The sequence below is a fragment of the Pseudopodoces humilis genome, chromosome 23 (genome assembly GCF_049639895.1).
Source record: "Pseudopodoces humilis isolate 2021_Gansu_Grassland_sample_001 chromosome 23, ASM4963989v1, whole genome shotgun sequence".
Classification (NCBI taxonomy): Eukaryota; Metazoa; Chordata; class Aves; order Passeriformes; family Paridae; genus Pseudopodoces; species Pseudopodoces humilis.
The window spans coordinates 8,280,071-8,306,698 of record NC_142222.1 but is presented as its reverse complement, the minus strand read 5'-3'; positions in this window follow the sequence as shown (position 1 = coordinate 8,306,698).

Below are 26,628 nucleotides of genomic sequence, written 5' to 3'. Positions count from 1 at the left end.
TCATATTCTTCTAAATTTTGTAAATGGTCACTAAACTGGACATGAACATTATAAAACACATTTCAATCACCCTCACAATTTAGACTAATTCATTGGCAACTGTACAAAATGCTATTTACAAGGTACTTCCATCAGCTGCTATCTGGCATTAAGTATTTTGAATCAATCTACCTTCATTTTCATCTCTTATTTTTCATACAAGGGAAATTATTGATCGAAGCTTTTCAGCCTCATTTAATATACTGGAATAGGCTTTAAATTTTCCCATGTAAACCTCAGTGGATATTAGCAACCCTGTCTTGCTTAATGTAACACAAATCAGTCTCCCTGATGAGACCACAATATTGAACATGATATCATGGCCACTTTACTCATTGATGGGTCCTGAGACAGGCACCTGCTGGAAACTCCCCAGAGACTCCCAGTGGAGTGTGGTTTGAATTACCAGGTGCCTTGAAGGGAGAAATCAGAATTTTCAAGGTTGGAAAAGGCTTTTAGGATCATGAAGTCTGATTGCCAAGGTGGCACCACCGTTGTGCTCACCACTAAACCCCAAGAGCCACATCTACACAGATTCTGAGCACTCCTAGGAGTGGTGACTCCCCCATTCCCATGGGAGCCTCTCACAGTGCTTGACAACCCTTCCCATGGAATTATTATTTTCCCAAATATCCAATTTGAACCTGGTGCAACTTGAGGCAATTTCCTCCTTTACCTCTCGAGGTCATTACAGTCTCACAGAGTAATCCAAGGGATACATTAACATAAAAGGGATGGATCTGGGGGCAGGCAGACTTTTTTCATTGCTCCTATCAAGTTTGCATTCAGTTTCTGAGTCACATGGAATTTTGCATTCAGTTGCTATTGTGATGGGTGTGTTCAAATGCTCCATTAGATCTCTGTACACTGAGGACAGAAAGCTTGGCTGAATTTTGATGAACTCATTCTTGAATAAATAAGCAAAATATCACAGAATAAGATACTCAGCCAGCTTCAATAAATACATATGGTAGGAAAACAGCCAGCTAGACAAACAGAATATATCACACTGGAACAAGCACCGATGATTTTGTAATGACTCCAGGAGCTCTCGGCATATTAGATACTACAGCAAAAAACAATATGCAAATATCTCAGTCCAGTTTACAGGAGGAAAAAAGCTCTGCTCAAGTTTCCAAAGCAGGAGTGAGCAATGCATGGAATGCCCTCCTCCCTCGTCAAGAGCCAGAGTTAATTGGCAGGCAGGGGCACAGGAGCCAGGCACATGGAGATGCTTCCCCAGGTTTCCAGAGGCCACGGTGAAACTCTGCATTGGAGATGCCATTAGATAAGGACATCAGGATGGATTGAGTGGGAATACAAAAGTGTTTTCTTGTGAGGAAACACACGACTGCAAATGCTGTTACAAGATAAAAGTGCTTTGAGCTGCTGTGGCATCCCTGATATTGCATTTGATGCTGAAAAAGAGAGAGTGAACGTGCTCCAGGGCTGAACTTCCAGCGGTCCATTGCATGGGCTAATTTGTGTGCAGGCTGGGATTTTAGGATGTTTCTGTACTAACAGAGAATAATCATAGGATAAGTAGAGCAAGGTAAGTACATATGCTGCCCTTGTTTTCTTGCAGCATAGTAGCATCATCAATGAAGCCTGAATGCAGCCCAATTAGCATAGAGTAATTAGAATCACGGCTGATTTTTCATTTACTTTTGCACACGAGGAAGAGGTGAGGGTTGCAGTATCTGGGGCTGCAATCCAATGGATAATGGCCATCATGCAAAGCCTGTACCCTGCTCTCTCATCGAAAGACACAAGGGAGACACCAAGTTTCCTCAAGCTGCTCAAATTTCACTTGTGGCCTGACCGAGTGTCCTGCTTGCAGAGGATGGTGCAGTTCAGCACCAGCCAAGCTGTTCATTCTACACCACCCACACCACTGCAGGGCTGTGCTTCGGGCAGGGAGGACGGGAAATAAATTGTAATTTCAACCTACAGTCCCCTCCTTTTTTGTCCCTCAGGGTTTATTTGGAGTTTAGTTCCCTTCTGGTGTTGAAACCAGCACCCTCTGGGAAGTCTCCCCCTTACCCAAAGAATGTCTAAGCACAGGCTGTGTTCCCAAGGCATAAGCACACCTGTAATACCTTACATGTAATACCTGTTGTCTTTAAAGGCAAGTGGAAGCTTTAATAAAAACCCTGAATTTCTAGCAGAAGTTATCTTTTAGCCTGTAACCTTTAACAAGTTGCTGACTGCTGCTGCTTAGAGCAGTTAGGAGCTTGCTTGAAAAACCCTGTGCAATTGTCCTGTTGTCCCTAGGAAAGAGCAGCCAGCAGATATTCAGAGAGGGGTCTTCCAGAACAGCCAGGATTCCAACATTTGTGGAAGCTGGCTGAGCTGTGGACTATTTATAACCCATCCAACACTGAAGAGTCTCTTAATGCTTCTCCAGACTTAAATGTCTGACTTTTATGGCCCATTTATGGCCCATTTCAACAGAGCAGTTAAACATGTTCCAGGACTGGTATCTATATGTAAATAAAGGGAATGGTGCTTGGCTGGCACCCAGGCTCCTGGGCTGCACAGCCCTGAGCCCACAGCTCCTGACAGAGGGGAGAGGATGAGGTCCCCCCTTCCAGGGGACCCTCCATCCCTTCAAAACCCAGTGAGCCCCAGGGGAAACGCCCTCACCTCCTGCATCCCCCCTGCAGCACACACCCGACCTCACACCAATGAAAAACACATTACCCAGGGTTTATACCGACCCTGGGAAGGCAGAGGGTCTGCTCTGGAGGGACTGAAAACCCAGGAGGATTTTTCACGTCTCTTCCAGGAGAAGGAAATCACGTAAGCCAGGGTGCAGGACATGCAGTCATGCTATGGCTGGAAGGGATGATACAACAAGAAAGGGCATAGAAGGAAAATTATTATATAAGATGTAGGTTTTAGAAGCTTTACAGACCCTTGTAAGTGGCAGGAACCTCCCTGTGGGCCAACCAGTCTGAAATGGGAAGGACAGAAAAGTGCCTTCCATTTAAAGAAATGGGCTGTGAACGTGCTGTCAATGTCTGTGATTCTTTTTATTGATTTACAGTGTGTAAGCCATAAATCACTCTACCATTTACTGAGCCCATAACTATGCATCACTTTGTCAGGGAAACTCCTCAAATTTTAAGGGGAACATGCAAGAAAACAGACTTCTCTTTTATCGACTGTGCTAGGGCGAGATTTAACACACAGGGTGGGGTGATACATAGAGATGAAACACTTAATTGGAACATCTGCCCATGTCTGCTGCTCTTTAGCTCTCATGGGATTAATCTTTGGTCAAAAATCTAATCTAAAAGGGACAGATGGAAGCTCTGCACAGGGGTTTGCCTCTGTTGCCAAACACATCTCACAACCTCTGCTCCAGGGCAGCCCAGCTGCAGAGGAGCCTCTGATGGCACTAAATTGTGAGGGAGCATCTTGGCTGGGGAGCAGGACTGTCAGCTGGGGCAGGAGAAATGTGAGGATGGTTTTGTCCAGAAAAAAAAAACAAACATCCACTCTGCCGGAATCTTACAAAAAATATAGAAAAAAATGTGTCAGTCTTATCTTACAGCAGATTTCAGGACAAAACCTATGATTAATGAATTATAGACAAATTAATAGCTGGCTTCAGTTTGAGCAAGATTTCCACCTACTCTTTCTTAAATCTCAAGAAGACCTGCAGAGTTAAATAGTTCAGGTTTGATTTACCCACAGCACTCAGCAGTTGCATTCTTGGTACAAAAATCTTACCTGAAGGTCGAGTCTTACCTAAAGACTCTTACAAAATCCAACTGCTTTCTGCAGAACATCTACACATAGACAGGTGTTCAAGGTTCACTCCCAGCAAAGCCACGACCTCCTCTGCCATGGGAGCAGCACTAAGCCATGAGAATTTTGTAATGAGCCATGAGAATTTTGTAATGAGCCATGAGAATTTTGAATTTTGGGGTGCTGTGTAAATCTGGGGTGAGGGGGGATTCACCCACACAGGGACTGGCAGAGCACCATCTACAGGCACTAAGAACTGCTCCTCCCTTGCTGGGACCCCTCGTGCTCGGCTTGTTTTTATGTTTTAAATAACCTTGCTGATCTGCCTCGTAAGGCATTTCATTCTTTGTATGCTAATTCCAGCCCAAGGCAAAAATCCATTCCTCTTCAGCAAAAGCCCTACACCCCTTCTTCAAGCCAGCCTGGTAGCTGGGCTTTGCACAGGTGTAAAATGAAGGTGTGATTTAGTGCTTTGCTGAGGAAGGACTGCTTGCTGCAGGAGCTCTGAGTTGGCTGGATTGGGACCTTGCTGCTTTAAGGTTTTCTGATTAAACATCCCCACCAGATTACACTGCAGGAGCCTCTGAAGAGCAGTTCTCTGCCAGAGTGAAGCAACTGGGATAATTCAGGTCTTTTGCTTGCTCAGGGCTGATCACTGAAGGGGCAGAAATTAATTTCCTATAAACACAGGCATATTTTTTTTCAGTACCTTGGCAAATGCAGTTGTAAATAAGCCATTACAGGAGCTGATCTTTATGATGCGTGACTTTGGCTTGTCCCAATGGGGGATATTTTATGAGGCATTTACATAAACATATACAAATCAAAACGGCCAGCTGTGCTTCCCCTGTACCTGCAGCCTCCAGATACTCCAGCTAATTCCAGGTTCACATAACCAGCACCCTGAAGCTGCCCCACAGAAATAAATAAACCATCAGATTCCCCACAGTGCCTGTCTGTGGGGATGATGCTGTTCCAGCCCTTCTGCTGGTCCCAGCCATGCCACAGCTACACTCTTCCTATTTGATCTCTGCTATAAAACCTCAGGCCAGCTGCTCCCTGAGCTTGAGGAAAACACAGCCAAAGCCTATTCAAGAAACTGCATTCACTGGATGGGGAGAGAAAGAACTCGTTGCTTTGAAAGCGTGGCCTCATTTCCTCTCCATTCCCATCAAACAGACTTTTCCACACTCTTCTGCTTTCGAAACAAGGTCAATCCTTGAAGCAGCCGTGCTGGATTTCAGTGCAGCCTGATCAATCCTCCTCCCCACCTCTCCTGGGCTGTTCTATTTGCTTCAAACTGCACTTGAATGGGACCTGTTTCCCCTCCATCCCTCTGGTGACCTGTCTGCATTCAGAGGACAACTGCTTCCCTGTGCCACTGCTCCAGACAAAGCTCAGGCCACCTTGGACAGGCCATGTTGTCTGCAAGATTGTTATCTGGCCTTTTAATTAGAGATTAAATAACAGTAGCTGGCTCCCTAGAAGGTTTCAGTACCCCAAAGGCGTAGGGAAGTGGGCTGAGGATGAAGAGAGCTTGCTGTGTTGTGGGTGGGAGCAGCTCCTGCTCTCATCCAGAGGCTCTCAGGTTGCAGGCTCAGAGCTCAGCAGGACCAGCTAGGTGTGCTCTGGGGCTGGATCCAGCCAGCAAAGAACAGGCTGGGCTGGGAGGTACCGGGGGAAGATTGCTGATTCTGGCACTGCAAGCCAAAAGGGAGATTCCTGAGCTGTTCCCACAGCCCTACAGCTGGATGCTTGCCCGTGCACAGAGCACACAGACAGCTCCTGCTTCCCACTCAGGCTGTGCTTTAGGCTGGACAAGCTTTGTGCAAGTTCTGTGCGAGGAGCAGGGAGAATTTAGAGACAGGTAAGGGTTCCAGCTTCTCTGGGTTTATAGGACTGGAGCACTCCAGTGTTACCACGCTGATAAAACCTTTGGTTGCCCTCCAAGCTGGCTCTGGATGATCCATGCAGACAGGCTCAGGTAGAGACAAATGTCAAACCACTAAGCTTGATTATGCTTTATAAATGCCACAGTGAGAGAAGGGGAAGCCTTTCCTTCTTCACTTCTATTATCTTTAACTGGGTAAGAGTCAGCCTAGAAAGCACCACTAGCTCAAAAATCACTCAGTAACATCTAACAACTGGGTTAATTTGAAGCTGGCAAAGCTTTCCCATCAGTTTGCTGCTACAAAATCCAGCCCACCCTTTCAGGAGCTGAGCAGTCAGAATAAAGCATCAGTTCTAAAAGCACTCAATGGTATTCTCATCCATCATTTCCTGCCCCTTGGTTTATTTATTCTCTCCAAACTGGTGGATACTGATTACTCAATCTACAGACTCGCATAGATCAATACCTGTTTTCAAAAGAATATTGTGCAAAGCTGAAGAAATTAGTTTATTTTGTAATGGGGAAGAAACAGGGTGTCAATCAGACCTCTGAACCCTCTTGTCAAGGCACAGCAGTGCTCCGTGCTAAAGTACAAAAATATGAGACAGCAGAAATAGGCCAGGCTGGTGGAAAAAAGCTGTGTAGGAAAGGAGCAGGCAACAGAAGAGGATCCCCTAAAGTCCTGCCATTCCCTCCTTCTCTCCCTGCCACACTTCCTTTCCTGCAGCACAAACCTGGCCCTTGGCTTTGCAATGCTGAGCAATTTGTGCTTTCACCTGGAGCAGGGAGGGGAAAGTGATGCATTTTCTCAGTCCTGTGCACAGCAGTTAATTAGACCCCACCTAAGTACTGCTGCAGGGTAATCAAAACACAGCAGAACTTGAGGCTGAAATGTTCACTTCTAATCTACCTAATTGCCAATAAAAATCAACAGAAAATGGAAGATGACCTCCCACAGATACCCTAAATTTCAACCTTAATACCCAAACCAGAGGTTATCAGCACTCAACAGCATTATGAGAAGATTTAAATGACACTGCCAAGACCTGGCCCCACTTGTACGAGGTTGTGAGTTTGACAATCTACACTGAGAAATGTGGTGGTGTCCTGATAATGTCCATGAGAACCAGGCAGAGCTCATACTGAGAGCATAACACTTTCTAACTGACTACACAAGTCTTGTAGGAAAAGTAAGAAAAGTAATTTTTCCCCCAGAGTCTAGTACACAATCAGGATATTTTCCTGAAGGATTCACTTGCTCATACAGGACTCTTCCACATGCAAGCTGTTTGTTGAATTTCTGTCACACAGCCCCAGGAGACATGAGCTTTGGTGCTTTAGCAAGCACTTTCAGAGGAAAGCCTTGCCAAGAGCAGTGTTTGCAGTTAGAGGAGCAAAAGTCACTGCACTGCCCATCTCTTTTCCTTGAAACTGCCAAAGGCACCACAGGAAAAAAAATCTACAAAAACAGTACTTGGAATTGGATAGTGTAAAATGAAATCCTTCACCTGGCACAGGTGCTCACAGGAAATTACAGTTCTGCTCAGAGATTCTTTGAGTCCCCTAAGGTACAGCTACATTATTCTTTCACTTGCCTCTCCTGTCCAAATGTGACTTTATTTCTCGGCAGTGCCACGCTGGTGCAGCATTTCTGTTCCTCCTAAACCCTGTCCATGGCACAGCCCCTGCAATGCTCTGCACTGCTCTCCAATTAAACTGCACACTGAGAACATGTTGACATTGTTAAGGTTAATGACCTAATGATGAGCACCAGGAAACAGGTTTGCAATAAAATGGTCTGTACTGATTGCTTCCATGATGAATGCGAACAATATGTTGGACTGGGAACAATATGTTAAACAATATGTTGTGGTTTATCAATGTCAGTGGCTGCTGCCTGCAGATCCCAGGGAGGGTCACTTTGAAATGAGCACAGGGAAAGATTGGCTCTCACAGGGGAGGAAGGAGTAGAACCAGCCCCAAGAAAGGCAGGAGGAGAGCCTGATCCAGCCCAGCATCATCAGGAAACATGGGCCAGAGCTGGCAGCAAACACAGACTTGTTACACCTGCCACTAGAAATGAATCACCTTCTAAAAGGCTGAGTTAAAATAATACAAGAACTAGAGCTTAATGCAAGACAGATTTGGTGCCCCTGAGAAACAGGCACAGTGAAGCAGACGTTAGCACAGAAGAGCAGCTCAGCTGTTATGTGAACAGATATAAAAAATTTAGGAGCTGAAAAATAGAACTTCTAAAGAAGTATTTTCCTTATTCACAGAAAAGTTAATTTTTTGGGATGAAAAAAACCCCCAAAAAATCCCAAGCTCCTTTCATCCTAAAAAGCCTTGCTTGGAAAAGTAACTGCAGGGCTTGGTGCAGGTGATGCAGAACCTCAAAGGGCTGCTCTGAGCCTCAGCTGCCTCCCCAGCACCAACAAACCCCACAGCAGCAGCACCCAGGACACCACACAGGCTCTCAGAGCTCAAATTAATTAGAGCTCCATTAGCACCAGGGGACACAGAAACCAGGGCAGGCAGATGAGCAGCTCTGCTGCTGCCTGGCTTCAGCAAAGCCAGAGATTAGAGGCAGCACCAGGCTAATGGCAATGTGTCCATGAGAGCCACGAGCCAGGCAAACAACCCAACCTTCTGCACAGCCCAGACAGAAAACTCAGGCTTGCAACCTTCAGAAACACCGACCATGAGAGGAAGCAATGCTCAGCTCAGCAAAAACAATGCCACTTCACATCAATACAGATAAATTTACTGTTCAAATGCAGAGAAATAAACAGATAATCTACTAGCCAAAAGTTAGGCCACAATTGTAGAAGCTCAAGGTACATAACCCCTAACTAGGAAGGGCACAGATCCCTTGATGTACTCACCAGACAAAACCCTCTGCAGACACTATCTCTCACTGTGGCAAAACAAAGCTGGAGACTCCCTTGGGTTTTATCTGCTGCCCCTCCTTGCCCCAGTCCATCCCCTGTGCCCTCCCAGCTGAAGCAGAATCACAATATGGGTCATTTCTCTGCATGGAAGGGAAAGCCTGGCCTGGCCAGGGCCAGGAGGGCTCCCTGTGCACTGTGAGCTTGGTGTCAGCCTCCCAAGATTGCATTTTAGCAGATGTCAGTAGTGAAAGATGTCAACCTTGTGGCTAGAACTAGGGTGCAATTTCTGCAGAAGGAAATACCTACAGCTGGAAGTAATCCATGCCCCCCTGGACAAAAGCTGTCAGTGAAATAGTTTGCTCTGGCACAGATAATCTCACCAGAGAAGAGACTGTCCAGGCTGATTTGTGGGCTCAGAAAAGATGGACAAGGTTTTAGACATCTCAGTCCCAGATTAGGAGAGGGAAGGGCTTCTCCAGGGGGTAATTCAGAGCACATTTGAGGAATGTATCCTTAAATCCCCATTAACTGTAAACAGACACTAACTCCTTAATTTAATTAAGTATGCAGTATCTGGCAGTACCTCCTCCCACCACACATGCTCTTCCTGTCAAGGGCTTGTGTGAATTGATTTGCTGCTCATCTCTCTGACAAAGGAGAAATATTTAGAGCACTGGACTGGGAGCCAAGAGCCTGTGTTTCTGCCCCTAGGTCTGAGCTAAGAAAAATCATTTAACTCAGTGATCCAGGAAAATGAATGCCCTACATTTTGGCAGTGAGGCTGGATAACCATTTCAAACATTGAGCTGATAGATCTTGGGCTCCTTGGTCACTTAGGAGTTTTGAGCAGGTTATGCTGCAGCTATCAGAGCGAGGTGATACATTTGAGGGAGGATTTCCTATGAAAAATTCCCCAATAAAACCCCTCTATTTAGGGTCTCCTCTGGAAGTCAAGCTTTCCCTGAAACTCTGTGCAAGGTCCAGAGGTGCTGACCACAACACTCCACTCTTTAAAAGCTTCAAGCTCACTAACTTTAAACCTGCAGGTTTTTTCACCTTAGTATCAAAGTGGTAAATCTTTCATCTCTGATTCACAAAGTAAAGGAAAAAACTGCATTCAGTGGAAAGAAAATGTGTTCTTTGTCAATACCAATCAACTTTGAGAGCAAATAATTTAATTGCAAATTAAAGGAAACAACAAACCCCAAAGAAAAACCAGATGCATTCCCCAGATGCAAGAGCATGTCAATTTGTTTCTAACTCACCTGGGTTGGTGATATATCCTATATGATCTCCAAAAGTCATTCAAGTATTTAAAATGATGTTAGCTGAAACGAAGGCTTGGAAAGACTCTGGCTTTATGGAATGAATTTCAAGACCATATGCAGGGATTTAGCTGTGTGACTCCCATTAAAAATCAGGAGGCTCCTGCAGGCTAAAATCCTTGAGACCTGACCTCTACCAACTTGAAGCTGTCTGTGTCATCACATTAAAAGTTGCATTGCTTATAGGTTAATGCTAAAACCCTCTGATGAGAACAAATAAGCTTAAAAATTACCAAATCAGAATTCACCTTGCTTTTAGTGCTCTGGAAATACAAAGCCAGCTAATTGAAGTTCAGATTCTGCAGAATTCTTGGGAAAAAAGTGCAGCCCGTTTGAACTCCTGTCTGTCCTGAGGTCCACAGGCTTTCATCCTTTGGGGGTCTTATTTCCAGCAATCTCAGCAATTCTGAGTTCAAACAGAGCAAATGTGGGGGACTCCTTGACTTGGAAACTTGGTAGGGGAGTGCCCAGGGGCTGCTGGTGCCTCTGACCTGGTGCAAACCTTTCTTCTCCCTGCAGCCTCATACAGGAAAAGAGATGGTGGAAAAGAGCTGCCCCATGCCTTGCCCTGCCTCACCTCACAGGTGAGGGCATGCTGGAAAACTTATTAATGTGCTGGAGCTTCCATCCCTGCAAACAGGCTGAGCCTTCCTGCAAAGTCTGTGCTGGAAGATCTCAGGAAGGAAAACAAGCAGTTGATCAGCTCTGGGTATCACAACTGCAAATGTGAATTGCCTGTGGCAGGAATGAAAGGTTCAGGTAAATGGGCTTTCAAAACCAGGATTTAGAAACCATCACCCTGCTCTGTTCACAGCTGTTCCCAGTGCAGGCCCTGCCCACAGGCAGGTCCCACTCCAAGCCCTGGCTGAGTTCTGGGTGCTTTGGAGCAGGTGGAGGACTGTGACCACTCAGTGGGGACAGGACAGCTGAAAATCTCCTTCCCTGACAGCAGAGTCTGCCCACGGGGTCCCTGTCAGCTCAAAATGCTGCAGTTTGCTGCTCATTTATCCAAATAATCTGCCACTGATTTAGGAAAGGGAACTTCAAGGATGTCCTAAAACAAGCCTGGCTCACCAAGGAGCAGGAACCAAAGAGAATTCTGAGGTCACCTACTGCTGACATCTCAGTGCCAGACATCCTCCCCAGGATGTATTTTGGGAGGGGATGAGTCACACCCTGAGCCTGCCAAGCTCTCAAGGGAGCCTGCAAGAAGGATTTTTAGAGTGGAATTATGCAGGATAAGGCTGAGCTCTGGTTATCATAGTTATTATTTCATCTACAAATCAAAACTGCAGTTCTTGGGTCTGAGCAACACTAACACAAAGCATCCCACTGACCTCAGCAAAACTCATTATTTCCATTTGACACGTGTCAGGTGGGATTGGGCCCTGTGCAGGAGCCTTCCAGTTCAGACTGGGATCCTTTCATAGAAACCACTTTGATGTGTGCTTATCTCCTGCAGAAGGAAAGGGAATCGCCCCTGCTCACATGTGGAGGTATTTGCCTTGCTAATGAAGGTGGTGAATATTCACTTTTGATCTGCAGAGAAATGGAAAGTGAAAAAATTAAAGCTGATTCCCCCCACTAATATTGTCACTGAACATCACCATGCTGTCTCCTGGCTGTGATCTCTGTGCCTGCCGTGCCATGGGAGCTGCTGCCACTTAAAAACATCTCAGGCTGCTGGGCCCAAGAGATGCCTTGAGTTATGAATCCCCCAGTGCAGCACTGCCCTGCCTGGGCTTGGTGAAAATATTGCTGAATGCCCAGAAGAGAGGAAAAAAAAAAACAAACCCAAAACCCAGCACATGTAAATCAACAGCTTCAATGTCAAAGGCATGTATCAGGGAAATCCTGGCACATGGAGCATCCCTTCAGTCAGGAAATCTTCCCCTCGTGGGTTTGGGTCTGTGAGGTGGAAGAAAGGAGCATGCAGAGGGTTTCATCAGGGGGTTGCCTCTCCAGATCTCAGGTGGGCTGTACCCAGCACAGGCTGGTTGGAGGCTCCTGTGAGGGTCAGGGTCATTCAAGGATAAACAGCTGCTGAAGCAGAGCGTGGTACTGGATACAGGGGAGCTCCTAAAAAACTCCCATCTCCCTTTAATGCAGCATCTCCTTCTGCAGCTCCTTCATCTCTCCCAACTTGCAGAATAATACCACACAGAGCAGTAGATTGCTGTTGTTCCCTGGAACAAGAGAGATCAAATCCTTGGCCCACTGAATTTCCTGGCTAAGCTCACAAAAAGCAGGCTGTGACCCTAAAAACGTTGAGGTCTGATATAAAACACGTTAGTAGAAAAGCTTCTGTGGCAGCATGAACAGAGTGTACACCTGGGCCCTTGATCTGGACAAACAAAAGGGAAAATGTGGATAAAAGGGGCTAAAGCCACAGAGGGACCCTGGGTTTGACAGAGCTGCCTCTTCCCCGTGTGCCTGAAATGGGGCTGGGGGACACTGGGGGCACACACAGGGTTCACACAGTCACTGGGTGATGGAAATAGGTGTGCTGGAGTCTGGGGTGGTGCTGTTTGTCACGTCAGGACAGGCTCTCCATGCTGTTCCCAGGAGACAGGGAGCCATCCCAGCCAGCCCCATGTACATCTTCTCACTCCAAACTCCTTTTATTGACTCCATCTGTAACGTGTGAAGGTCATTGCCTCACTTCACACGTCTCAGCAGGGCTGTATTTCCACATTTAGCCACTTCAGTTTGTCAATATTAACATCTGGTACTATTTAACACCTGCCAGTGCTCCAAGGCAGGAGGGTTTAGCCCCCAGCCCAGCACTCAGGGCAGGTCTGGTGCCGTTCCCCTCGCCCCAGGTGTCCCAACACTGCCTGGATCCATCCCCTGAGGAGATGGGGAAGCCCAGGAATAGCTCAGTTCTGCAGGGACCCACAGGGCAGCTGTTCTGACAGAGCAGCTCTGCCCTGCCCCTGCCATCTACCCACCAGATCAATTCTTTTCACTGCAGTGCTGGGGAAATAAAACCAGCCCACAACTCCAAGCTGTGAACTTTCTGTCAAGATTCCCCACAGTCAGAGTTTGGCCTCCCTGGGGTCCTTGTTACAATGAAAAAGTAGCAGTGTGTGGATGTTAACAGCTCCAAATACTCGTGTGGCTCACCATTCATTCCCTGCCCAGGGATCTCTAATGAGTGGCCACGGCAGCTGAGCCATGGCTAGAGATGGGCTGACAGGCAAAATGCTCCAGAGCACAGTACTGGAGGCTTCTACACACACATTTCCAGTTGTTCCCTTCTCCCTGTATGGAATCACAGCATCATTTATGTTGGGAAAGCCCTCTAAGATCACTGAGTCCAACCAGCAATGCCAAGGCCAAGACTAAACCGTGTCCCCAGGTGCTACATCCACAGAGCTTCTGAACACTTCCCGGGACAGTGACAGCACCACTGACCTGGGCAGCCTGTTCCAATGCTTTACAACTCTTTCAGTGAAGACATTTTCCCAATTTAACCTGCCCTTGTGCAGCTTGAGGCCATTTATTCTCCTCCTGTCCCTGTTCCCTGGCAGCAGAGCCCGACCCCCCCGGCTGTCCCCTCCTGCCAGGGACTTGTGCAGAGCCACAAGGGCCCCCTGAGCCTCCTTTTCTCCAGGCTGAGCCCCTTCCCAGCTCCCTCAGCCCCTCCTGGGGCTCCAGCCCCTTCCCAGCTCTGGACATGCTCCAGCCCCTTGCTGTCCCTAATGTCCTGAGGGGCCCAAAACTGAGTCCAGGATTTGAGGTGCCCAGCACAGGAGGCACTGGCCTGGTCCTGCTGACCAGTTCTGCAGGAAATCCTGTTCTCTAGGGTTACCCATTGCCCCACAACACCCCACATCTGCTCTCCAGGCTCAGGAGCCAGAGGCAGGCTCTGTGTGCCCATCTCACAGAGGTGTGGGACACCTCTGCCAGAGCCCCCAGCCCTGAGCCTGAGCTTAGCCAAGAGAGCAGAGCAGGCTTTGGGACTCATGCTGGCCACTGAGCAGGGCTTTGACAGACAAATAACAACTTTAAGCATTACTTTGTCACTGTTGACATGGCACAGCAAAGCTGGGACGTCAGAGAAAGCAAGAGCTGACTCCAGAGCAAACGGAGGTGGTGCAATCACACCCCCAGCAGATCTCATTTCCACGTGCTTTTGCATTCCCTGCTGCTGACTGGGAGCAGAAATGCCCACAGATGAGCTGCTGGAGAGCTGTCTCATGGTTCTGCTCCTGGTTCTTCTGCTGAGAAGTCCAACATTGCCATCCCAGGGATGGCAGAACTGAACTGAATCCTGTTTAAGAGGTTTGTTCAGAGCTCATCTGCTGCTGTAGATCCCTGACTGCAGTGGTGGTGGTGGCATCTCTGGTAGCCAGGACAAAACCACATGAACCAGAGTAAACAATTCTGAGCAGATGCAGCTGTTTAGAGAATTCCTCTGGGAAAAATTCTGTCTCTCTGCTGTTGTGTTTCTTCTGCTGAGCAGGGCTCTTCATCTCTGCCTTCCCTTGAATTGTGTGGGATTTCTTTTTCTCATGAGTCACGAGTCTCATGGAAGCAGTATCCAACTGGGACATCATTACAAAGCCTCAAAACATTACTTTTGTGGCAAATTCCCAGTAGAATAAAATTCACAGACTTCTATTTAATTAAGAGTGTGGACAATTACTTGCAGATTCTACAAACCATGGCAACCAGCCAAGACCAATGTCTTTCAAAGAGGTTTCAAGTATCAGAGTTTTCCACCTCTGAAACTCCCTCCCTCCTTTGACAAGACAAATATAATTACTGTTTATTTGCTTTGCTTCAGGTAAAAATTCAACAGTTCCCTGTCATCTCAAACAGCTGTCTTAAAATTCCATTGTTTGTTTAAAATCTGATTAATTGTTTAGGAGAAGTTTTTATGTCTATTCAGCTGTGCCTGTTTTGTGGGAATTTTACAGATACTAACTCTATACAGACAAAATCCACCACAAATAGTGATTGGTCACCCTGTGAAGCCATTACAGTGTTTGTGGTCCTTCTCAGCTCATCAAGAGGATGAGAAAGAAACAGGAAAAAGAAAAATGAGACAAAAATTTAAAAAAAAAACAGTCTCAAAGAGTCATCCTACGATGCTTCAAGTGATGGTTAGAGCCCTGAAAAACTGAAAATGGAACAGGAAGGTTTTCACCAAATAACTGAATAATATAGAGACAAAAGAATTTCAAGAATTCAAAGTGAAGAAATTTAAGAATTTCAAAGTGAAGTTCAGCACTGGAGGAAAAAAAAATAAAAGAAGAAAAATACTCCTTTGATAGTTCTTGCACAGATTTTCCCAGGACTGGGAACATATGAAATAAAATCTGTCTTTCAGCATCTTCCTCTGCCTATTTCCCCTCAATAAAATCTGGCTTTCAGCATCTTCCTCCGCCTATTTCCCCTCACCTTGCTACAGACCTTCTGTTCTTGCTGGTAAATGCAAAAGAAGAAATGTTGAAAGATTTTCTCTAGAAACAGGGAAGCATAAATTGGTACACAAATGTGGCAATATCCAGCTCTACCTTTGCAAGTATCTCCTAGAGTTTAACAATTCCCCTGTACAGGTTCCCTCCAAGTGGCCAGTTACCAGTTCCTACACAGTCCATGGTCCTTGGCCATCAAATATCCTCAAAAGGATGAGCAGCAGCAGGTTTTTGACTCTCACCCTCAAGAAAACAAGAAGCTCTGTGGGAAATGAAGTCAGATAAGCTTTCAAATATTTCCTCTTGGATTTTACCTTGGAAGCAAACTTGATCCCACAGCAGCAGTAGCAGGTTTCAGACCACTGGATATCTGCCTTTTAATCAAAGATTTCACCTCTTGTCTGGTAGAGCTTTCTTTTGACACTACTGACAAACAAGAGAGAGCACCTAAATACAAATGTCAAAACCAGTGATTAAAAGAAGAAAAATCTTCAGAAGGAGATATCACAGTTGATGTTGAACTTGTCCTGACAGCAGCCCCAGCATCTCCCAGATGTCTTCAAAAACACAGAGAGATGAAAAGGGAGAGAGTTTGCCAGTGTCTAGGGGATGAGGGCATCAACTTTCAGCCAATTTTACCACGCTGTGAGAACTGACAAAGCTGGCCCAGGGCAGAGGAACCACTTCTGAAACCATGATAACACTCCAGTCTTCAAGGTAACCCAGAAAAAACACCCTCCACAAGGCAAAAAGCCCCCCAGATCCCAGATAAATAATAAATTTCCTAATGGCATGGTCTGGGCTAAGCCAATTCCAGTCCCAGCAGAAGGCTAATGAGTAAAATCCACCCAAACATTTAGTCTTGCTGCAGCTTTGACACCTTAGAGGGAGGTAAAAGCAGATCTTGTTTTCCTGAAGGGATGTACATTTGCTCCTGTGGGCTTTTTCAGATACTCTGACATGGCTCAGAGGCATCACTTAACAAGACAGAGTGTTCATTGAGTCTTCATTTCTGTTAGCTGCCCTCTCTTTACCTCCAAATATTCCCAGCAGACTTTGATTTCCAATGCAGCCCCAATAGATCATTTCACTCCCATTGCAGAGACATAGTTCTTGGCAGCAGACTGTACAAAGAATTCTGCAAGAAATCACCAGAGCCCTACTCCAGGCACAAACATTTCCAGCAGGAAAGACCAAGAATGTGTGTGTGGCACAGACAGATGCACCTAATTCCACTGGAAGAAGTACAAAAGGTGTGTGTACAAAAGGAAGAAACGTTCATTAGCACCAAACTGCCTGAGCCAGAAGCTGTGGCTTGTGATGGTCACAAAAGTGGATTTTGCAGTGGTTTGGGGGGAATATCCTCCCACTGGTGGATGGAGCAGGGAGGTGACTTTGTAGGGATTCATCCTGAATAATAAGACTCAACTTTGGTATTCCCAACATGCAACAAGGAGTATATCAGGGTCTCCTGAGTAGGACCTGGAAACAAGGAAATTAACTTTCATCATCTGTTATCTTTTATAAAAGAGGGAAGAGAAGATGTGGAGTGACTACAGAAACACCTGCCCTTCCCCAGCACCAGATATCTTGTGCTGACAGTGGTGATCTTGGCAGAGGCAGCAAAATAGGGAAGATACTGGATGGAAATTTCATGGAAGGATGATTTCTCTGCTCTAGCTTTTCACGTGTTCCTGCCTCTCATTTTTGACTAGCAAAGGAATTCACTTGGACATCAAAGAGGGAGAGCAGGCACTTCCAACTGGAGAACATGTCAGCCTAAAATGGACATAAGAAATCTTAACCTAAACTTTTCCAAATGCACAGTGATTTCAAATTAGTGACGAACTCCAGAGTTAAAAAAGACATCTTTAATGGATGCTCAGTGTAGTCATCTAAAATCAAACCCCAGCAAGGTGTAAGCATGACAGGTCATCAGAGGTAAAAATAAGGCCCCTGGTTTTGATCACTGCATGAAATGAATGTTTCACTTATTGCACAGATACACAGAGAAACAGGACAGTGATCAACACTTGGAGTGAGCAGAATTTGCATTGGCTTTGCTAAAAGCATGTAATGAATTAGTAATCCACAGCAGAAATCAGAACACACACGTTCCCCGAGAGATGAAAGAATGGCTGAAAGTTGTGGCAAAATGCCTTCCTACTTCAAAATGCTCTGCAGTAGGGGGAAAAAAAGGACAAAAAGAATATGGACAAATTTTCCTGAGCAGTGTGTTCCCTTTGATCAGCTGTGTGAGGCAGTAAATCCTATATGCACAAGTACATGGGCACTAATTGAATCAGCTGTATGCCTCAATAATCGGCATTGACTGCAGAGGTTTCAGTGGGGATTTTCTCAGGACCCCTCTCCTCAGCATATCAGTTACATTTCTTGTCTTATTTACTCACATTTCAATTTTAAATCCTGCCATTGGTAACATGACAGCAGTGCTTTCATGAGCCTGCCTGGGCCCAGGGAAGGCTGTCAGAGTGAACACGCTGATCCTAGGGAAAGCAGCCTGATTAAAAACCTCATTGTGTCAGCCAGGCAATCAGCTGTTCATTATCCTATGACACATGACTACTGAAATGAAACATTCACATATTTTAAACTTGAGAGATTTGTACTTTAATATAATTATTTTTGAAAGATTCTTCATCAGAAAGGTTAATAAGAGCAATATAGGTTAATAACAGCACTAAGGCAGCTGACATAATCAGATAATTGACCTTATTGATATGTTAAGTGCCCTATGCTTCACCTTGGGATGTGTGACTGCTCTCCACAGTCAATTATCTTATAATGATGCCTGCTTCTTAAGGCCTTATTGCCTGAATATTGGACTTCATCCAAGGTTTTTGGTGCATCCCCCTTCCCTCTCCTGGAGGATTTCTGCCCCACTTTCATCCAAGAGCTGTGCTAACATAGTACAGTCACTTTTCATAAACACACTGATTCAGTGTCATCAATTGCTTATAAATTGGGTTTCCTGCAGCAGAGCTGGGGTGATTCCTGCTGTCTCCCTTCAGCAGGAACAGCTTCTCCCAGCTGTGGGATGCCTGAAGCGCTTCTGGGGCTCCTGCCCATCCCAGCAGAGAGGAGCAGCTCTGCAGTGTGGCACAGGAGGATTCCATGTGCTGTGTGGAGCCTTGCTCAGAAACCCTCCTGGCATTCCTCCCTGGGACGAGCCTGTTTGCTCAGGCTCCTTTCCAGATTCAAGAATGACCCCATTGCTCTTCACGTGCCATCAAGAATAAGAAAAAGAAAAAAAGCTGTATCTGCACAAAAAGCAACAGCAACTCCCCCAGTCACCAATTCTGTGATTTTTTCCTGCCAGCTAGGTGCTGTGGCCCTGCCCAAAGCTGCATCCCATCCTACACTGCTCCAGACTGTGCTGGGATGTCCAGCAGGGTCAGAGCACAGGGTGGCTCTGGGTGTCACCCTGAGCCAGGAGCACCATGCTGGATGCTGCTGTCACTGCAGCTGCCCTGCTTTGTGGCACAGAGAGCAGGAGGGGTGAGTGTGGCACAGAGAGCAGGAGTGGTGAGGTTGAGAGGAGCAGGAGTGGTGAGTGTGGCACAGAGAGCAGGAGTGGTGAGGTTGAGAGGAGCAGGAGTGGTGAGTGTGGCACAGAGGAGCAGGAGTGGTGAGGTTGAGAGGAGCAGGAGTGGTGAGGTTGTGGCACAGAGAGCAGGAGTGGTGAGTGTGGCACAGAGAGCAGGAGTGGTGAGTGTGGCACAGAGGAGCAGGAGTGGTGAGGTTGAGAGGAGCAGGAGTGGTGAGGTTGTGGCACAGAGAGCAGGAGTGGTGAGTGTGGCACAGAGAGCAGGAGTGGTGAGTGTGGCACAGAGGAGCAGGAGTGGTGAGTGTGGCACAGAGAGCAGGAGTGGTGAGTGTGGCACAGAGAGCAGGAGTGGTGAGTGTGGCACAGAGGAGCAGGAGTGGTGAGTGTGGCACAGAGAGCAGGAGTGGTGAGTGTGGCACAGAGAGCAGGAGTGGTGAGTGTGGCACAGAGAGCAGGAGTGGTGAGGTTGAGAGAAGCTGATCTGGAACACACCAGCCCTGCTGCCTCTGCCACAACAACTCCTGCTGCTGCTGAAGCAGGAAAATCACTCAGGATCTGCCAGTGCCAAAAAGGCTCCATGGTTATTAGAAGGGGCCAGTCCAGAGCTGCTTCTCCCAGCTGGGAGCCCCTGCCCAGCTTCAGAAATCTCTCCTTAACCTGACTTTGCTCACATCCACACGAATGCCGCTTTTATCTCAAGGGTGGCAAAATTAAATCAACATACCAGAGAGTTCTAACACTTTGGATATATTTGAGGTTCTTTTTCCTCGAAGCAAAGTGGGCATTAGCAGGCAAGGAGGTTTTGGAAGTGAAAGAGGAAGGCCTGAACTTGGAGCTCAGGGAGTTTGAGTGTGTCTGTGGTCCTGGCTGTGTGCCTGTGCCTTCCCCCTCTATCTGCCACCTCATCTCCTCACGCTCCAAAACCTTTCCTTCCATCAACAATGAATATTCTTGTCACCTAATGGGCTTAAAATTGGGATGATATTCATCTGAAAGGCATTAGGTGATTTTGTGAGAGGCCGGGTCTGAATCTTCGTGGAGAGAAAGATTTACTCTGCAAGCACTGTGAAAATGAGGCTTTTGGGGAGGCCATTATTTCCAAGGCATTTTTCAGTTCTTCCCCAGCAGGCCTTTGAAGCACTCTGCAGTGTTTTAACCTCTCACTGATGTAAATGGCAGGCCCAGCCTAATGCTGCCCTGCAGTTTAACAAATGCTGAAATGGAATTTCAGGCTGCTGCTTGCTAGCCTCTCAGGCAGGACCCTGCAGCAGCAATCTGTTGTGCTCCAGGCTGCTCACAGACATGAGAAATGAGGGATTGCTCTGCACTATTTATTAGTAAACCTGTTCTCTGCAGTTTTACCTGGTGGGACTGCTCTGATCATCATAATTCAAGAAATAAAATTTAATCTGTGTGAGCTGATATCAGTTAATAATTTAACAGGGATATCTTTACAGCAGCCTTAGCCCAGCAGTGTAATTAAGTTGCACAGGCAGGGTAACTTCCATAATCTCAGGCACTTTGAAAGCTTTGGGGATGGACCTGCTGAAATAAAATTGCCTCATCCTGGCCCCAGTACCTTCAGCAAGACAATTCAGGGCCCTAGGTACCTCCACGAGACAAAGAATAAAAACACAAAAGGTGGATCAGGCCAAAGCAAACCACACCAGCCTGGGAAATACTGAAATCATTTCCAGCTAAGGTTTCTGCCTGACAGTGTCCTGCCTGCAGGGCAGTGGGCACTGCCATTAGATCTGAAGCCACTCCAGCCATCAAGGTCCCCTTAGGTCCCTTCCAAAACTGGCTTTTCATTTTCAGGGACAGAGGACAGATGGTCAGCTTTAGCTTGGCACTGTCCCTCTCGCCTTCCCTTTTCCTTTCACTCATTTTTCATCTACCACCCTTAATACCCCACACTGGGAATGTCTGGAAAAATGAAGATGTCTGTGATTAAAGCAATGTGAAGAAGGGAGCCAACAGGATGCTTTAACTGCTTTCCAGCTCATATGGCAACACATAACACCAGGTGATCACATCTGCTCCAGGCAGAGGACTCGTGGTGGCAGGAGAGGTTACACTTCTGCAATATACTTTAAAGTTTGCAGAAAAAGACTCTCTGCACCCTAAGAGACATCCACATTTTCAGCACTCTCCAGTGATCAGGTTTTACAGCCTTTCCCATAACATTATCTATTAGTAGCCACAAAGCACCCAAGGAGAACTAATGGGTTTAAAGCAACCAAGAGAAAATATGAGCTCAGAGCAACAACTTGTCTTCTGATCTATCACCCAGTAAAGCAGAAAAGGGAGATGGGCCCTGTTAAATGCATCACCCCAGTGACACACAGAGGGACTCACCCAGCCAAGGCAGGTTTCAAGATTTGTTTTGTCCCTGCTTGCTGTTGCTTTGGGGCTGGGGGTGGAGAATTTATAAGAGGCTCCCTGAAATATATTGGTTTTGTTCTCCCAAATAACACTTGGCCCCAGGCCATTTTGCCATTTTGCTTTTGAGAAACTGCACTGGGCTGTCTTGAGGAAGCATTTTTGCTTATTCAGTGGTTAATGCACTTCTGTGGGTAAAACTCTCCCTCTCTTTTTGTACTATTGTTGTGCTTATTGCAATTTTTTCAGTAATTTGTGATTCCGATTTATAATTCCTCCTGGTATCAGAAGGGGCAAGGGAAAAAGGAAGCAGCTTGAGCAGGTTTTAAACCAGCACAAAGTGTCACAAACCTTTTGTCCAGGCACTTCTCTGGGAGGAACCAGAGGAGGAGCCACTCAAAGGAACCAAGGATTTGTCCTGAGAAGCTCAGCTTCATGTTCAGAGAGCTCCCATCAGCAGGGCATCCCACTTCCCTGCACTTCACAGGTTTTTGGGGATTGGGACGATTTCAATCTGTGTGTGGCAGCCACGCCTGGTGTCCCTGCTGTAGCAGAGCACCTTCCCAAGTGTCCAGGAGCTCCAAAGTAGCCAGAGCAGCACCTGCAGTGTCAGGACAGACACAGAGGGATAATCCCTGCCTCCCACAGGTCAGGCTGGGGAGAGTCAGCACAGAGAGACAGTTTACCCTCCTTTTATGAGCAGAAGGTTCGCTGTAGCCCTTTGTCCATGAACTGCAAGGTAATTAAGAACCCGATTGACTTTTTAGATGCTGAAGGAAAGTATTTTGAAAAGCTCAATGGGTTTGGTGTGCTGTAATCAATTAAATTGATGGGTGCTGTGAGGCTTGGGAGGAGCAGCTGTGGGGCTCCTCTTCCCCAAGGCAAGTCCATCTGCAGAAGGAATGGGATGTGCAGGAGGGCTTTGTTGTTCTGGCTCTGTCCCTGCTGATGCTCATGCTGGGTACTGAGCAGAAGCAGGCTCAGACCCACTCTGAACCCTGAATTCCACTGAAAAACCCATCTTTTCTCTGTGAAATACCAAACCAAGACAGCTCACGTGGGTTCAAAGCACCAACAGTGCTGCTGAGTTTGCAGAAAGTCCTGGCAAGCTCCAACAAAATCCCTGGGAATGTCTGGAGCTCACAAAGGGGAAAAAACTGAGGAAAGCAGAGTCTTTTATGCCACACAATTTATTCCTCATGACCACGGAGAGCTGGTGAGCAACAGGTCACTCCAGAAGGAGAAGGGTGGAGTGATGTGCTGATCTGAATTATTTATACATTGTCCCCCAGAAAAAAGAGGCTCCAAGATGAGTCGAACCTTAATTAGGCACAAAGAAGATCCTAATCCATGCCAAACATTTCAGAGTTCACACCACATTAGACACCAGAGAATCCAAAGTCAGGACACAAATCCCTGAGGAGCAGCTTCAGCATTTCCACTACTGCATAAATGTTGGTTCAGACCAGTGAGAATCCTTTGAGCAAGGACTCCCATCTGCCTGTTTTACTGCATCAACTACCAGGACACTTGTGACAGCATACAAATAATACATAGCAGTGATTAATAAATAATCCATGAAACACAGCACAAACTCTGCACTGAATCAATTTCCTGTCCCAAAGCTCTACAGCAAAGCCAACACTTGCAACTGCATTACAGAAAATACACTATTTGTACAAAAGTTGAAAAATACTGCTGTCATAATTAGATTTTTCCATTAGGCTTGTGTGGCATAATTAAAAGTGTAATTTCTCTGTAAGCACATAGCAGAGCTCTAGAAAAAGGGTGTCAGTACTTATTAAGGGCACATGCAGGTACTTTAACGAACCACATAAATTGATTAAGTACTAAACTAGGCTATGGAGTCTAATTGTTTTGAACAAATACCTACTTACAGCCTGTGAAAGGACATTGCCTTGCCTGTTGGAAAACTCAATTTATTCCAGCAACTACTGATTTTACCCCTGAATGCCATTCTCAGCTCCAGGTACCCAAATGTGTCCTGTGGACACCACAGAAGCCTCTTGCAGACTGCAAAAGGACCTGAAGAGCTCAGATGAAAGCAGGAGCTTGTGTCAGGGTTTGTGTCCTGTCCCCCTGCAGCTCCAGATGGTCCCCGCAGCCCCCTTGGGGCTCATTTGTCCTCAGCAGACTGCATCAGCTTCTCCTGCCTTTGCAAAGTCCTGGCTAATACTCCTCCCTGTGGAAATTTCCCACTGGGATTTCAATGGAAGAGACAGGAGCTGGGTCAGATAAGCCTCTCTGAAATCCAGACCTGCTATTATCAGCCAGATTGGGCATGTTTTCACTCCAGCAGGCAGCTGTGGTTTGTGTGAGCCCAAGTCAGGACTCAGTGGTCTGCTCTTCACAGGCACATCACGCTCTTGAGTCCTTAAAAAGACTCAGAGGAGCCTCTGAGGAAAAGCCCATGGCCTGTATTTCTAGGAGGGAATTCTGCAGTGTCTGGGAGCTCCTAAAGCAGCAGCACTGGAACAAGGAGCTGCAGTTTCAGGAGGATTCAGCCAGCTCCCAGTTCTGACACAGGGACAGGCAGGGAGCTGCCACAGCTGCAATGCCAAGTCCACCTGCTCCTGGGCTGTCCCAGCAGAACTTGAGGAGCTTGAGGAGGAAGCAGAGCTTCCCAAAATTACCTTCAACATGAATTTAAAAGATCTGTCAGGCTGGGAGGGTTTGAACCAATAAGCCTGATTCCCCCAGCACACTGATTTCCTGCTGTTGTGCTTGCATGAAGTCATCTTAGCTTTTCCTGCTAATAAATGGGAAGACAATCTGACCCAGCCTGTTCATTGACAAGCTCTGCAAAAGAAACCTCAGGAATATTTTATTCCTCCCACATTAGGAACGTACAGAACATACAGAGAAATTTACCATCACATAATGATCCCTATTATGCAAAGCAAGGCTGACAAAATTTCCATCATTACATTCCTGACAAGTACTCAGAACTGCGGGGGCTTTCAGGCTTTCTTTTGAAAGAAAAAGACCTGCAAAGTAGTTTTAATGTCTTAAATATGGAGTAGGAACTTCATCCTCTCCCTATTCACAAACACCTTAAATACATCTCCTTCCTTCACAGCTCGTTAATCCTCACTCCTCTGCACTTCAAACATTTAAATTCTTTCCACAGATCTAAGGCAGAAGGGGTGTTTATATCATGTTTAATCAGCACTCACCAGCTCTGAACACCCCTGGTGACCTTTTCAGTTACTGAGTGACCAGAGATCATGATGGAATCAACCAAGCCCCAAGCCCCTGTGCCCTCACCAAACCACAATCCTTCTGACACATTTTGCATCCAGAAACGTCCATCAGATGGTTCCATTGCCATCGAAACACTGATTAAAATCCTGAACCTGAAGGACAAGAGGGAAGGCAGTGAATTAGCAGCTTGCTCGGTTTTATGCTGTTTTAGGGTGCAGATTGGATCCAGTTACTCTTGTTTGGAGGCTCCAGACCCCAAAACTCTGACTGATGACACTGGCAGGTGATGTGCTTTGCTAACTGGTGTGGGCTGCACACACAGAGACCTTCCAGGGTCACCTCATCCTCCTCTCTGCCTTCGGAATCCCAACACAAGCGAATTATCCAAGGGAGGTGTGATGAGAGAGCATCGCAGGCACAGCATCCTCTGCCTGTTTTACCTTCCTTACCTTTTTTTTCTCCATTCTGTGTGTCCCTCTCCCACCTGACATCTGCATTCATATCTCCCCTGGTTTCCTGAACTGTCCCACTGTCCAAGCTGGGGCTCTCTTTGGAGAGGAGGGAGCAGAGGCTGTGGGCATTAATGAGCATCACACAGGGCTCTGCTCCCAGCGCTCACACGCGGTGGGCCAGGGGCACACGTGAGCCCCAGAGCAGTAATTAAGGGATTTTAGGAGCAGAATGCCCTCAGAGGGCATCAGCAGATTGACACATGGTATTTCCCTGTAATAATGACCGTCCTGAAATGTATCGGATCCGTGTGCCGCTGTGTTTCCAGCGATTTGTAAGAGCTGTTCAATGTGTAGCCAGCTGGAATGCACAACAGCACATAATTGTTCTATTACTGCAGACTTCAATTGTTTCTCTTTTATTCATTAAATGGGCATTTATTGGAAGAAAGGTCCTTTTTTTAGATGCATTTTTACACAGCTCTGGATTGGACTTGCCAGGACTGAACAAGGGCAGACCTTCCCTTTTCTCACTGTGCTCTCCGAAGGAAAATGGAGCATACAAACACTGGAAGTTTTGTTTTTTTTTTTTTAATGGGGATGTTGAAAGCCTTTCACATTCTGCACTAGAACAAAAATGAAGCCTTTTGAAATGTTGCATGGGAGTCAAGGCAGGAGGCCACCCACACTGACTGTGGGAGAGGAGAGAGCAAGGGGCTGCTCAGCCTTGGGCATCCTTTGGGTCAGGAAAGCACCCAAGGACTTAGAGAATGGTGGATTGCTTTTATGAGAAGCCACAGGGCTTCTCATAACTCCCTCCCTGTTTTTTCCAGGGAGAAAACTGCCTGGAGCTCACCTGCAAGCCAGGAGCCATGAGGACCTGAACACCAGTGGGTGCCCAGGGGGGAGGCGTGATGTGAATCTCTGGTTTGCACCAACAATTCCACAGCAGGCCAGGGGCTCCTTAACAAAGTCCAAAACCACCCTACTCAGACTTAAAAAGCACTGTACAACTGACTGTGCCACCTCAACTGTGCCATCTCAAGAAGTGCTTCCTGTATGAGCAGCATTGTTTTGATTTCAGAATGTTTTACAGAATACCAGAGACTGAATCCAAACCCAGGAACCCCAAGGCTGAGGCTCCTAATTCCCATTTCAGCTGTTCCCACAGCATTATGTGGACCTTTTCACCTGTCCATTCTGGTCAGACCAGCTGAAACTGGCCTGTACTTCACTCTGCAACAAAAAAGCAAAACATTAAAATGTAAGAAAAAAAAAGAAACCCAAAACATTAAATGCACATGTATATACAGTAAAATGTATATACAGGAGGAAATTCCCCTTGCTCTCCCAGCTTTTCCTTAAGCTCTTGAAATGTGAAATGGCCTTGGAAAAAAAAAAAAAAGCAAGACGTAATTGTTTCCTGTGCAAACCTCGTGCCAGACTTTATTTTTATGGGCTGTATTTATTGACTTTAGCTATTTTTCCAGTATGCTGCACAGTGTTAGACTTGGCAAGAAGTCCTACAAAGTGAAATAACATCTCTGATAAAGTGGGAATTCTCATTGTTTGGCATGGTCAAAGGAAACTCCAGCCAAGCAAACTTATGACCTTCTCTTGTGTCAGACTCAAATCCAGGCCAGGCCAAGCACCAGATCAGACTCTTCATTCCTCTT